The 12,759-nt window shown below is 37.4% G+C and overlaps 1 protein-coding gene across 16 annotated transcripts in view; it reads right to left on the bottom strand.

Annotated features, from left to right (window-relative positions):
• Positions 1–12,759, bottom strand: part of ACBD6 (acyl-CoA binding domain containing 6) — a 235,993-nt gene that overhangs the window by 61,333 nt on the left and 161,901 nt on the right. For 4 of the 16 annotated variants that reach the window (XR_012331304.1, XR_012331305.1, XR_012331308.1 and 1 more), the window contains one exon: positions 6,680–6,801. The exons of the other annotated variants lie outside the window; for them this stretch is intronic. The gene's annotated coding sequence lies outside the window, so the exon portion shown is untranslated. The remainder of the gene's footprint in view (positions 1–6,679; positions 6,802–12,759) is intronic. 16 annotated transcript variants of the gene reach the window in all.

The raw sequence follows: 12,759 nt of genomic DNA, 5'->3' as shown, positions 1-12,759 counted from the left end.
AAGAAAGTGACTCAATTATACATATATATTTTTTCTTTTTCATATTCTTTTCCATTATGGTTTATCCCAGGACATTGAATATAGCTCCCTGTGCTATACAGTAGGACCTGTTGTCCATCCATTCCATATGTAATAGTTTGCATCTACTAACCCCAAACTCCTAGTGCATCCCTCCCTCACCAACCCCTTGGCAACCATAAGTCTGTTCTCTGTGAATCTGTTTCTGCTTCGTAGATAGGTTCATCTGTGTCATATTTTAGATTCCACATGTAAGTGATTTCATATGATTTGTCTTTCTTAGTTCACTTAGTATGATAATCTCTAGTTGCATCCATGTTGCTGCAAATAGCATCATTTCATTCTTTTTTATGGCTGAGTAGTATTCCATTGTATATATGTACCATATCTTCTTTATCTATTCCTCTGTTGATGGACATTTAGGTTGTTTCCATGTCTTGGCTACTATGAACAGTGCTCCTATGAACATAGAGGTGTATATGTCTTTTTGAATTAGTTTTGTCCAGATATATGCCCAGGAGTGGGATTGCTGGGTCATATGGTAATTCTATTTTAGTTTTCTGAGGAACCTCCATACTGTTTTCCACAGCGGCCGCACCAATTTACATTCCCACCAACAGCGTAGGAGAGTTCCCTTTTCTTCACACCCTCTCCAGCATTTTATTTGTAGACTTTTAAATGATCGCCATTCTGACTGGTGTCACAATGAAAATTTTCACAGTCTGCTAGGTCCACAAAATAGTTCCACATCCACAGAGGGTGCTATGAAATACGCACTTTCCTTTTGGTATCTGGGAAATTAGTAACTTCTGCTGTTGTTACTCAAATATAAATCCTTTATCAATTCATATCTGAATGAACAGAATGGTTTCTTCACTGCTATTCTTCCCTGTTGCCTTTCTCCCTAGTAGTAGTACACCATCACTAGATTAATCATTCTAAAAAAATCCATTATGTTACTCCTTTTTTTTTTTTTTTTTTTTGGCGGTACGCAGGCCTCTCACTGTTGCGGCCCGTCCCGTTGCGGAGCACAGGCCCCGGACACGCAGGCTCAGCGGCCATGGCTCACGGGCCCAGCTGCTCCGCAGTATGTGGGACCCTCCTGGACTGGGGCACGAACCCACGTCCCCTGCATCGGCAGGCGGACTCTCAACCACTGCGCCACCAGGGAAACCCTATGTTACTCTTTTTAAAAACACACACACATGCATGCACACACAGAGTAGTACAAATTCCTTAATCGAAGCATCCATGCTCTGGATCCACTTTATCCAATTATTCTTCATGAAAAACACATATCTAGATTGAGCTGTTTCTGCTACCTAACCCTATTCCCACCTCAGTGGCCATCAAATAGCACCTAGCTTTTACAGTTCATGATAGGCCACAATTCCCTCTTGAAGATGTCTCTGACTACTGTGGTTCATACTAATTTCTCCATTTTCTTCCCCATTACCTCTTCCAAAGTACTTTCAGAATATCTCATACTACGGCACCTGATTACATTCTGGCTCCTAATTGTTCTTTTTATTTAATGAGTTTCTTATTGTCCCACTTTTTAAAAAATGCCACTGACTTATTATAGAAAGGGTCCAGTCGTTCAGCAGAATGTCGCATAGTCCAGATTTGCCAGTTTACTTTCTTTTGATGTCATTACATCATTATCACATGTATTTAATAGGTTTTATTAAATTTGGGTTCAACTTTTTTTGGTAAGAATACTTCAAAAATAGTGCTCTGTGCTTCCTATTGAGACACGGCCTTGAAGAGCACATGGTATTTGAAAGGGTGAGGATGTATGTATGTGTGAGAGGATAAGGGTGAACATTACCGGCAAAGGAAAAACATGTGCAAAGGCACAGATGGAAGTAGGTAAGAATGTGATGTATTCAAGGGAGGAAACGATCTACACTGGCTGGAGTAGGTTTTCCGTACTGTTCATGGCACTGGATGCACAGGTTTCATCCTATCCAGCCCTGCCGAACCAGGATTTCTAGAGCTAGAGGCTCAGATATCTTTATACTTACAGAGTTCCTAAGGAAATTCAGACGCTTTGCCAGGCCTGAAACCCTCTGGTCTGGGGAACAGCATACATATAAGTAGTCTGCTCTTGGTATGTCAAGCTCATTCCTGTTTCAGGGATTTGGGGCATGACTTACAGCACCTTCTCTCCATTGAAGTCTCTGTTTAACTATTACTTCCTCAGTAGAGTCTTACTTGATCACTCTGTTCAAAGTAACCAACCTACTTCACTTATTTCTCTTATTTCTTAGTGCTTATCTGATAGCGTCTTATTTATTGTTTTTGGTATGTTGCCCTCACTAGAACGTATGCTCCCAAAGAGTGTGGACCTTGTCTGTCTTGTTCATGGTGGTAATTCCAATGCTGTTTTTTTTTTTAGTTTTATAAATTTATTTATTTTATTCATTTATTTTTGGCTGCATTGGGTCTTCGTTGCTGTGCATGGGCCTTCTGTAGTTGCGGTGAGCGGGGGCTACTCCTTGTTGAGGTGCGTGGGCTTCTCATTGCGGTGGCCTCTCCCGTTGCGGAGCATGGGCTCTAGACGTGGGCTTCAGTAGTTGTGGCACGCAGGCTCAGTAGTTGTGGTGCACGGGCTGAGCTGCTCCGCGGCATGCGGGATCCTCCCGGACCAGGGCTCGAACCCGTGTCCCCTGCATTGGCAGGCGGATTCTTAACCACTGCGCCACCAGGGAAGCCCAGTTCCAATGCTTAAGAAGAGTCCTGGGTATAAAAGGTGTGTGCTATATACGCAGGACGAATGGATAAAATTGGCAAATTTAGGAAATTCTTTTTGGAACACTCCTACGTAATGTAGATAGAAAGCCATAAAATTATCCTTTAAGCCTGTTTTCACTAAGATTGGGGTTGTAAGTACCTTCTTTGAGAATTCCTCTTTGTATTTTGGATATTTTGCTTTATGATAGTTCATTTCACCTTACTGTTTAAAAGGAAAAATTGAGATAGCATTTCATAGAAGGTAACAGCAACCCTGAACATCTATCTAATCAGTTCAATAATAATTTCCAAATGTACTTAATGGACTATTAAATCAGTAATTAGAAATTAAATTTTGCTAGGCTGCAAAAGATGTCAAAATTATGTATGCTCAGACTATGATATTTTAAAATTAAAATTTTATTTAATTAGCATTCCTCAAAGATATTTTAAAATTAAAATTTTATTTAATTAGTGTTCCCATAATCTATATTAAAATTTACTTCTACCCTGATGACTTATAAAAATATAGGCAGGGCAGTATAAATACACAGAAAGAGCTCATGGTGGTTAACAAAATTCACTGATATAGAATTGTTAGCAACAACCAAAAAAAAAGCCCACAGAAAAAATGATTTAGGGTTTGAGGAGTAGGGAAAAAATATGAATAAACTTTTATATAAGCTGTTTTGTGGGGTGTTTGGAAGCATTGCTTCCTTTCACCCACACTTTTGTGAGCTAAAGTTAATGGATTTCTATTGCACTCCTGTTGTCACTATTGCCTAATGCTTTCCTATGGATGAAGCAGACACCTGGTTATTTAAGAAGGAGGATAAATGGGCCAAGGCAGCTTTCCCTATCCCCAATTCACCAGGGAGTGTTTGAGAATTCCACCTGACATGAGGACAGCACTGTGCTCTTAAACAATCTGCAGTTTGATCCGATTGTTCCCCAGTGGGGGAGGTAGGCCACAGCTCACTCAAGAGTCATTGATTGGATTAACAGCCTAATTCCCAACAGATGAATAGAATACTGATGTCTTGTCAGCCCAGATCACAAAAGGAAAACACAATCTGCTTCTACAGCTCAGAGATTTAACCCTCTATTTCCCCTGAAGCTACAATTTCAGTTTTTCATACTGTAATTTCTTCAGAACTATTTGCCGATAAATATAATCAAATGGTGGCTTTTTATCACCATCCACACACTTTCATCCTCTTTTAGAATAATTTTTTAAATCTTTAAAAACATGGAAAGATTTTTACTTCAGTTTTTACTGTCCACATTAGTCCTGCTGCCTAAATTCTTTCCTGGGTATCCAAAAGAAATATTACATAAGCTGTTTTCTCGGGACCCAATAAAAAAGGACACAGCCTATGGGAAGAGAGGTAGCAAAATCCACATATTCAAAGATAAAACTATTCTGAGCTGTTTTTCTGGCATAAGTGACTGATTTTATTAAGGGGAATGAATGATTGTATTAAGAGTCTCAATAAATGTTCGCTTTAGTTTATTCCCCTACTCTACCCTCTACCTCCCAACTGTAATTTAATAACTTTTGTGTATGGCTGTACAACTAAGAGTCAAATAAAAAGGTATTACTTCTGGTATTGATTTAAAAATAAGAACAAAAGGCTTCAAGTCATCTATGAATTAGAATTCTATAATAAACATATACATGCCTTGTATGAGTAGCAAAACAGACAAAGATGCAGTATTGTGGGCAACTTTAATGATAGTTCATTTTGTATACCTTTCTGCCTATAGCCTGCCAATATAGCAAGAAAGACTGATTTTAGTCAGTTGTGAGTAAAAACAATGATGGTAGTAGCAAATCTGTTTACTGCACTAAGCAATTTATGTGTTCTCTTATGTAATCCACGCAACAACCTCATAAAGTAGGTATTAAGTTATCTCATTTCACAAATGAAGAAACTGAAGCTTAGGTAGGTTAAGTAACTTTGTCTGAGGTCACAGGATTTATAAGGTGCAGAGCCAGAACTTAAGTCTCTGGCTTCAGAGCTTATGCTCTTAAACACTACTGGGATTTTACGGGTTTCTCTGTATATCTTCATATTTATATGGAGATTTTTCAGTATCTGAGATTTTAAAATAAAGATTCAGCCTTCTCTTAGAATCTGTTATTCTTTTGGAAAAACATCTCTGTGTGTACAAATGTTCTCTCTTGGCTTCTCTTTTTCTTTAGGACATTTTAAATGAATTTCAGGATAGCCCCCTAAAGTTAGCCACATCAAAACCAGAAAACTTTTTTGCCTATGGCTTTGGAGTCATATTCAACCTATCCCTTTTCTTTACCTCTTATACTGTCCTTCATCAAGTGAAGTTGATTGAATTCTCCTTCTGTACTGTATCTGATTCTTTCTTTCTCTACAGTAATGGACCTTAACCAGGTCCTAACCTTCTAATCCACTAATTCCTACAAGAGCCTCCCTAATAATTTATCTGGTCTCCTATCCCTTTTGCAAGCACTGTCCTAAGCATGCCATTCTTCTACCTGAAACTTTGAAGCATATTCTAATTGTCTTCAAGTCAGATAAGAATTTCTAACTAAGGATTTCCCTAGCTTTTAATAGAATTTGGCATATTTTTATGGTTTTAAAAATTAACATTGTACATATAGGAAGTTTAGATCAGTTCAAATATGAGAACATACTATACAAAATAGATTGTTTATATTATTTGGTATTATACTATTACATTACAATCTGATTCTTTATGGTAATATATGCTTCCATAATACCTATTATTGAAAAATAACAGTTACAGGAAAGAGAATTCATTTTTTGGAAAGACCAAGGAAAAAGCTCAACTAACACCAATTAAAATGCATTCACAAAATATGTAGAGCGTAAAAGATCTTTATGCTACTCCCACAGATCTTATTTATGTATCTATGTATGTACTTAATTCGGACATGTTTTCTTTCTAAAACAAGTAGTTAGAAGATACAAATATCATGAACACATTCTAAATCAAGACAGGCCCTATTAGAGGTTCCTTAGAAGGCGGAAGACCTTCAGGAGGATGATTCCCAAAGAATTCCTTTCCTAGCTATTGGAAAGAAGGTGCAATAGAGTGCATGAAGAGGCAGAAATGCTTCCTTGCATGTTAAAGACAGAAGCACTTCCATGGTGGCTAGAGACGTGATGCTCCAATGCCACAAAGGATAGTTCATAGCTATTTTTTTTTTAATGAAGGATTTTTGTTCTTTCATACTGTGTGGACTCAAATTCGAAGGAAATTTTGATAGTCCTCAATAACATAAATTGGAAAGGCAGAAATCTTTGTTCTGGATGCCCTGGTCAGGCATAAAGTTAGCTGACAATGCTGGAAACCGTGGTAGGCATGTCCACTAATCAATCTTTAAAATATAATACCCTGAAAGATCTATTGTTTTTTAATAATACCAAGAGGTTTTCACATCCTACAGTCTACAACTTTAGATTCCTATCATGTAATACAAAAACAGCATTTTAGCAGATATTCTAAAATAAGTCATATTAACTTTAGTTATTCTCTCAAACAGTAATGTTAATATCAAACAGAAACCAAAAACCAAAACCAACCAAAAAACAAATGAATAAAAACACCCCAAACAATTTCAGTAACAAGGAAAATCAAATCAATGGTGTATCCTTTGTGGTAACAGAGATAGACTTGTCTGATTGTGGAAACCAGGTTAAAGACAAGGGCTTGGACAACTGTGCCCTGAAACAAGCAGACTGCAGGTTTTATAAATACATACAGAAATAATTAAAATATAAGGGGTTTAGAGGGATTAATCTCCTTTAAATAATCTCTGCCACAAAGCCTGTAAAGACACTGCTGGCACCAGGCCCATGTGAGACCAGCTGTCGGATATCAGAGCAGGAGAGAGATTAACTGCTCCCACTTCTGCACTGACCTCCTCTGTGCAGTCTTCTCTGGACTCCATCTTCAGTACTCACTGCACCACAGGGAAAGGTCAGCAGAATATACCTGCTACCATGTGGATCATTATCATTTGACTTGATTACCTATCCTTAGCTGAGGAGAAAAACCAAAACAAAAAAGAAGGTTGGTGCTGGAAGGGAATCACAAAATGTAGGCTCAGGACTCTAGGGAAATGCAGGAGGGCTCCGGAAAAGTGCTGATTACCTGATTCCATTCATTTAACCCATGGAAATTTCAGTCACCTTTAATTATTTTCAAACTGAGTTTTAAGTAATGCAGATAGTACCCTTACTCCCAAAGCAACTGATAACTCTTTAAAACAGTAGCATTTGGCGGCTTCCCTGGTGTGCAGTGGTTGGGAGTCCGCCTGCCGATGCAGGGGACCCGGGTTCGTACCCCGGTCCGGGAGGATCCCGCATGTCCGCGGAGCGGCTGGGCCCGTGAGCCATGGCCGCTGGGGCTGTGCGTCCCGAGCCTGTGCTCCGCAACGAGAGAGGCCACATCAGTGAGAGGACTGCGTACCGGAAAAACAAAAACAGTAGCATTTGTTTTGCTTCAAAGCTAGCCACAAATTCAACAAACATATATATATATATATATTTTTGCGGTACGCGGGCCTCTCACTGCTGTGGCCTCTCCCGTTGCAGAGCACAGGCTCCGGATGCACAGCCCCAGCGGCCATGGCTCACGGGCCCAGCCGCTCGGCGGACATGCGGGATCCTCCCGGACCGGGGCACAAACCCGGGTCCCCTGCATCGGCAGGCGGACTCTCAACCACTGCGCCACCAGGGAAGCCCCAACAAATATTTTTAAAAGGTGACAGTGCAATGAATAAAACAAATCAGATAGATTTTGGGGGGCCTCCTCTATATTACATGGTATTTCCATAACTTTAAAAGGAAACCATTAAAAAATAATAGACAAACAATAGCTTCGCAGATTACATGAATCAATGTTATGTATAAGTCTTTTTAAAAATACAGTGTTATAAAATAAGATATAAATATTTTATGAAAAAAAGATTTGTTTGAACGGAATTTACTTGGACAGATAGAAGAAAATAAAAGTGTGAAACAGAAGAACATTACGAATCACTATAAAGCATTTAGACACTGTAAGAACAGATATACATGTACGGATTAGCATACGTATTCTTCCACCAGAAGAAAATGAGACTGAGTGCTGCACTACCTTCTTTAAAAGGGTCTATCTAAGGTTCCTAAGTTTCTTTCTTTCCAGTTTTGCCTCTATGATTTTCAGACACCAACAAATCTCTCTGCTATTATAATTTCTTCTCGTCAAAAGGTGATTATTTTTGGTCTCCTATTTACTTCACAGGTACATTTTAAGGACAAATGAATAAATAGTATCTAACTCTCTAGACTCTTGAGTAAAAGTAGGCTATTAGATCAATTCTAAGTATTTCAGAGGAAATACTGCTGATATAGCTAGAGTGAAATATTCTGGATAACACAATTACCATTATTTCTTACACAAAAATCAAGTTTCAAAGAATCAGAATATCAAATGTAGTTTACTTTTTTAAAAACTAATACGAAGGTGCTTTGAGTTCTTACATAGTTAAAGGGCAGAAGTTCTCATTAAAAAGAAAAATTTAAATATCAGGATACCATAAACAACAGCTTCATTCTACTATTAGGTAATGGATCATAGAAAACTTATGTTCAGTTTCTATTTTTTTCAGTAACATAGAGCTCCCATACTTTTCTCTCCTGCACTGTCTCTAAAACGAAAGCTCCATCGTCTTTATGTTTTCCTTCCCTTTGGAATGGGTTTTAAAGACTGCCAAAGAGAAAGCCAAATGTCAAATACACGCCTCTCCACTCAAGACTTTATTGATGCCCATCAACACATTTTTCACACATCAGAGTGCTCTCAGATGTTAATGACTTTCAGGCTAAGTGATTTGATTCAAATTTTGAACCACTGATCCAGAGGTGAGTATCCTTTCAGATCCCCTAGGCCAGTGGTTCTCCAAGTGTGGGCCTCAGAGGAGCAGTATCAGTTCCACCTGGAAACTTGTGAAAAATGCAAATTAGGCTCCACCCCAGACCTATGGAACCAGAAACTCTGGGGGTTGGGCCCAGAAACTTGTTTTAACAAGCCCTGATGATTCTTATACTAGTCAACATTGGAGGACCACTGCCCTATGCTAGTATATTCTCTGTAAATGAGCACCATCTTTTGGACAAATAGAAGTAAATATCAACAGCAGTGAACAAACTGAATGTAACAAAAAGTTCACTAAATTACTTAAACAATTTATCTTTTCCTTAATTTTTAAATTTAAACATACTTGGCAGGATTTCTTTTCATCTTCCAGGGAAAGGCTGCCCATCAGAAAGACCATTATAGTCTGGTGCACTGTTTTTATAGTTCTATAACATAAACTGACATTTATTGGAGCTTCACATAAGATTTTTCCATCAACGGATGTGTTGGAAGAGCAATAACCAAGTATGCTGTGTTGGGCAAATACCTACACATCAGGATACTTTTCAAAGCCATCAGGCAAAGGGGGTCAGTTGAATTTTTTTTTACTGCACAGGCTAATGCTTTAAAAGTGTCTTGATGGAATCAAGGAAATTGGATTGTCCCCCCATTTGCTGGGCTAAAACAAGCCTTTTTTACTTATCCCATTAGAGGAACACAAGAGAAACCTTTTAAATGTCACTAAAAATTTCCCTGCATGGCAGAACCCAGTCAAAAGGGTTTTAATTTTCTCTGAGAATTCTTAAGTAATGCAGTATGTCAAGGTTTAATAAATTGTTGGTGGGGATAGTTTTTGTTACAGGCAACAGGCATCTTTATTTTTTTTAAACAGGTGCTTAGACATCTCTCTATTGAGAGAGGTTAGGGCACTCAAACAGTAGAGAGCTCAACTTCAGTCCAAATAACAAAAAAAATGAACCATGATGGAATCTGTAAAATATCTGAAACAAATTTTTAGGACACTTATAAAAAAGAAAATATTTTAAAATGTATTGAAAGTGATGGTTAATCTTTTTATATGTGATATTTTCGTATTGAGCTTCCTGAAAAATTTCTTGACGAATTTGACCTTGAACAAAGCCCAAGGAGAGCACAGAGATTAGGCATTCAACCTTCTCTCAAAAGAAGGAGGTACTGCAGAGTGAAGACTGTGTATTCCCAACCTGTAATGGGGTAAAACCCCACATTATACAACTTTCAAAATACTGCAGAAACATCAATTAATAAAAACAAGTTGATCTATGTTATATGGATTGCACACATCTATAGAAATATATATATGAAATATATGAATATCTACCTTCTATGATCATATATTTATTTTGGTATATTTGTTGAATGGATATAACCGTTAAACATTATGGGATTTTTTTGTTGTTGTTGATTCTTTCCCTCTTCAATAAAATATTAAAAGTACTCCCAACCATAATATAGAGGGAATGCCAGAATGGAGGACTTAAAAAAAAAAGGGGTGGGGGGCTATCTATAAATAAGGGTGGTTCCTTTCTGAATCATCACTTTAATAGAAATATTTTTAACCATACTCAAATGAGTATCATACACCTTACTCTGTCCCCCAGCTCCCCACATAAAGAAGAAAAAGAGGAGAAAACCATGCCAAAGAGAAAATATATCTATTATTTTGAAATAAAATTATTAATAATTAAATTATATCAACTATTCCTCTATTATTATTACCTGCTTTTAAAAAATACTTCTAGCTCACATCAGGATCAGATGGTATGGGGTTCAAAAACAAAATAGTTCTACAGGGGAATCCCGCATGCTTTACTAACCGCTCGTGTTTTGAGTCTACCCTATGACCACAGCTATTTCAGAGGGAGGCTTAGCGAAGTACCTACCAGCTGACAAAAGAAGGATGTGAAGCAGGTTGGGAAAAAGAAAGATTACCCTTTTGTCATGTCCAATCAGCCATCCCTACAGTTCTGATAAATATGCTTTATTAATTAAAATTTGTACTTAAAAGCTAGTATCCTCTTTAATGGAAACTTCAGCTTTATTAAGTTCTTAACAACTTAATGCATTTCATTATTATTTATTCTACCCTGGATATATAGGGAGAGACAGTTTTCTTTTTTTTTTTTAGCTGTTAGCAATAACTCAGAAGCTCTGGATGAAATTCTAAAGTTGTTAGGCCTTGAGAGTTGAGACACTGAATGTCTCCCAAGTCTGTCAACTTTTGTAAAAGAACCATCAATTAGAAGAGAAACTAACAAGCAACCAAAGGGAAAAGAAGCTGAAAATGGCAGTAAGGGAGTATATTATGAAATTCTATAACGAATATTTAATCATTAAAAAACCCTGTCACTGGCTTAACTTTACTGTTGCTTTCATAGGAGGACCTTTGCTAATCCCCAATCCTTACATTCATGTGAACAGAAAAGCTGAGAAAATTCAGTGTCCTTTTTGCTGGAATGCAGGAATTCTTATTCTGGATTCTTAGATTCCTAGGACATCCATGGAAGGGCTTCAGCAAGTATATGAACGTATTAAAACTGTTTGCGAAAATTCTACATCCATATCCTTTCTCTTTGGTGTTCATAGCTCTCCTTATATTCTTCCTAAAAAGGTTAAAGACCACTATTGTAGGGTAGAAGTATAGATTAAAAAGACTGGCCATGAATTGGTAATTGCTGAAACTGGATGATGAGTACACAGAAGTTTGGTGGTATATTATTCTCCCTAAGTTTGCACATGGTTGGAGTTTTTGTAATTAAAAGATTATTTTTTAAAACACTTCTGTGAAAGGAATTCATTGTATACAAGCCAATTCTTGATAAAAGGCTGTGGTAAATCTAAGCAAATTGCTAATGTAAGTGATAATTGTATCTTTCCTTACATCATAAGGTAAGTCAAATGAAGGTAAGGGATTTGGAGTTTTATAAAACGTAAGTGTGGAAATGGCAAAACTTTCAATGATGCAAGTTACCTTACTTTTGAAATCATTATTCTATTTCACAAAATGTCAAAATTTGACACAAAATCACGAAAAAAGAGAGAAAAGGTAATTGGTAAAGCAAAGACTGCAAAGACAAAGGAGGTGGTGGTTTGGTGCTTGAAGGGGAGGGGGAAAACTGAAAGGAATAAAGTGGTGGGTTTAATCAAATCACTTTTAAAAGCTGCAGCCTCTCAGAGTTAACCTTGCCAATCAGAGTAAGCAGAAGCAGAAGCATGTTTGTGCACATTAAACTTTGCCTGTGTCCTTGAACCTGTGGTGCACTTCCTCCTCTCAAGCAGCCTGGGAAGGCTTCATAATGCTCACCCTTAGAGAGAACCTTGAATTCCATTAGAAAGCTCCACAGGAAGGAGAAACCCTCAAGTGGCAGCTTGAACCACATAGACAGCTCATACCCTTTACTGATATTAGAAGTGAGCTCATGGGATTAAGTCTGCAAGTCCTGGAAAATTAAAAAGTATGAACACACTGACAAATGCCATTATACAAACAAGATATCTTTAAGTCTTCTTTTTTTTTTTTACAGAAATGGCAAATATTTCCAATGATAACATAAAAACTGGTTACTAAGTCTACAATGAAACTCTATAACTGGTCTGGCTACAATCTAACTAATTATAATGGTATTTACATCTGTATCATGCTTTGCTATAAAATCATTCACCCATTTGATGGCCTAGTACATTTTACACACAAACTATACTTTTGAATAAAAGGAAGTATGAAGGCAGATACCTTGTCTTTCATATCACATCTATTAAGTTACTATAGTTCTGCTTTGTTCAGTACTATGAGGAAGTATTTTATACAATGTACAGTTTTAGTACTGCATGTAGGCCAACTCAGACTCAAGGTGTAGAAGTTTCTAATAGCTAGAACTTTCTAAAATGGAACAGGCTTTTACTTTGTGAAGTAAACAGAAATGCGCAAACCGAGGCTAGCTGGCTTAACCACCTTTCGAAACTTTAGCAGAGAGAATTCCTGCATTAGGCTGGAAGTTGAACCAGATGGTCTTTAAATTCCCTTCTACCTTTAAGATTTTACAATTATGCTTTATTCAA

Source organism: Tursiops truncatus, chromosome 1 (genome assembly GCF_011762595.2).
Source record: "Tursiops truncatus isolate mTurTru1 chromosome 1, mTurTru1.mat.Y, whole genome shotgun sequence".
NCBI lineage: Eukaryota > Metazoa > Chordata > Mammalia > Artiodactyla > Delphinidae > Tursiops > Tursiops truncatus.
The sequence above is the reverse complement of the archived record's forward strand: the minus strand, read 5'-3'. Positions and strand labels throughout refer to the sequence as shown.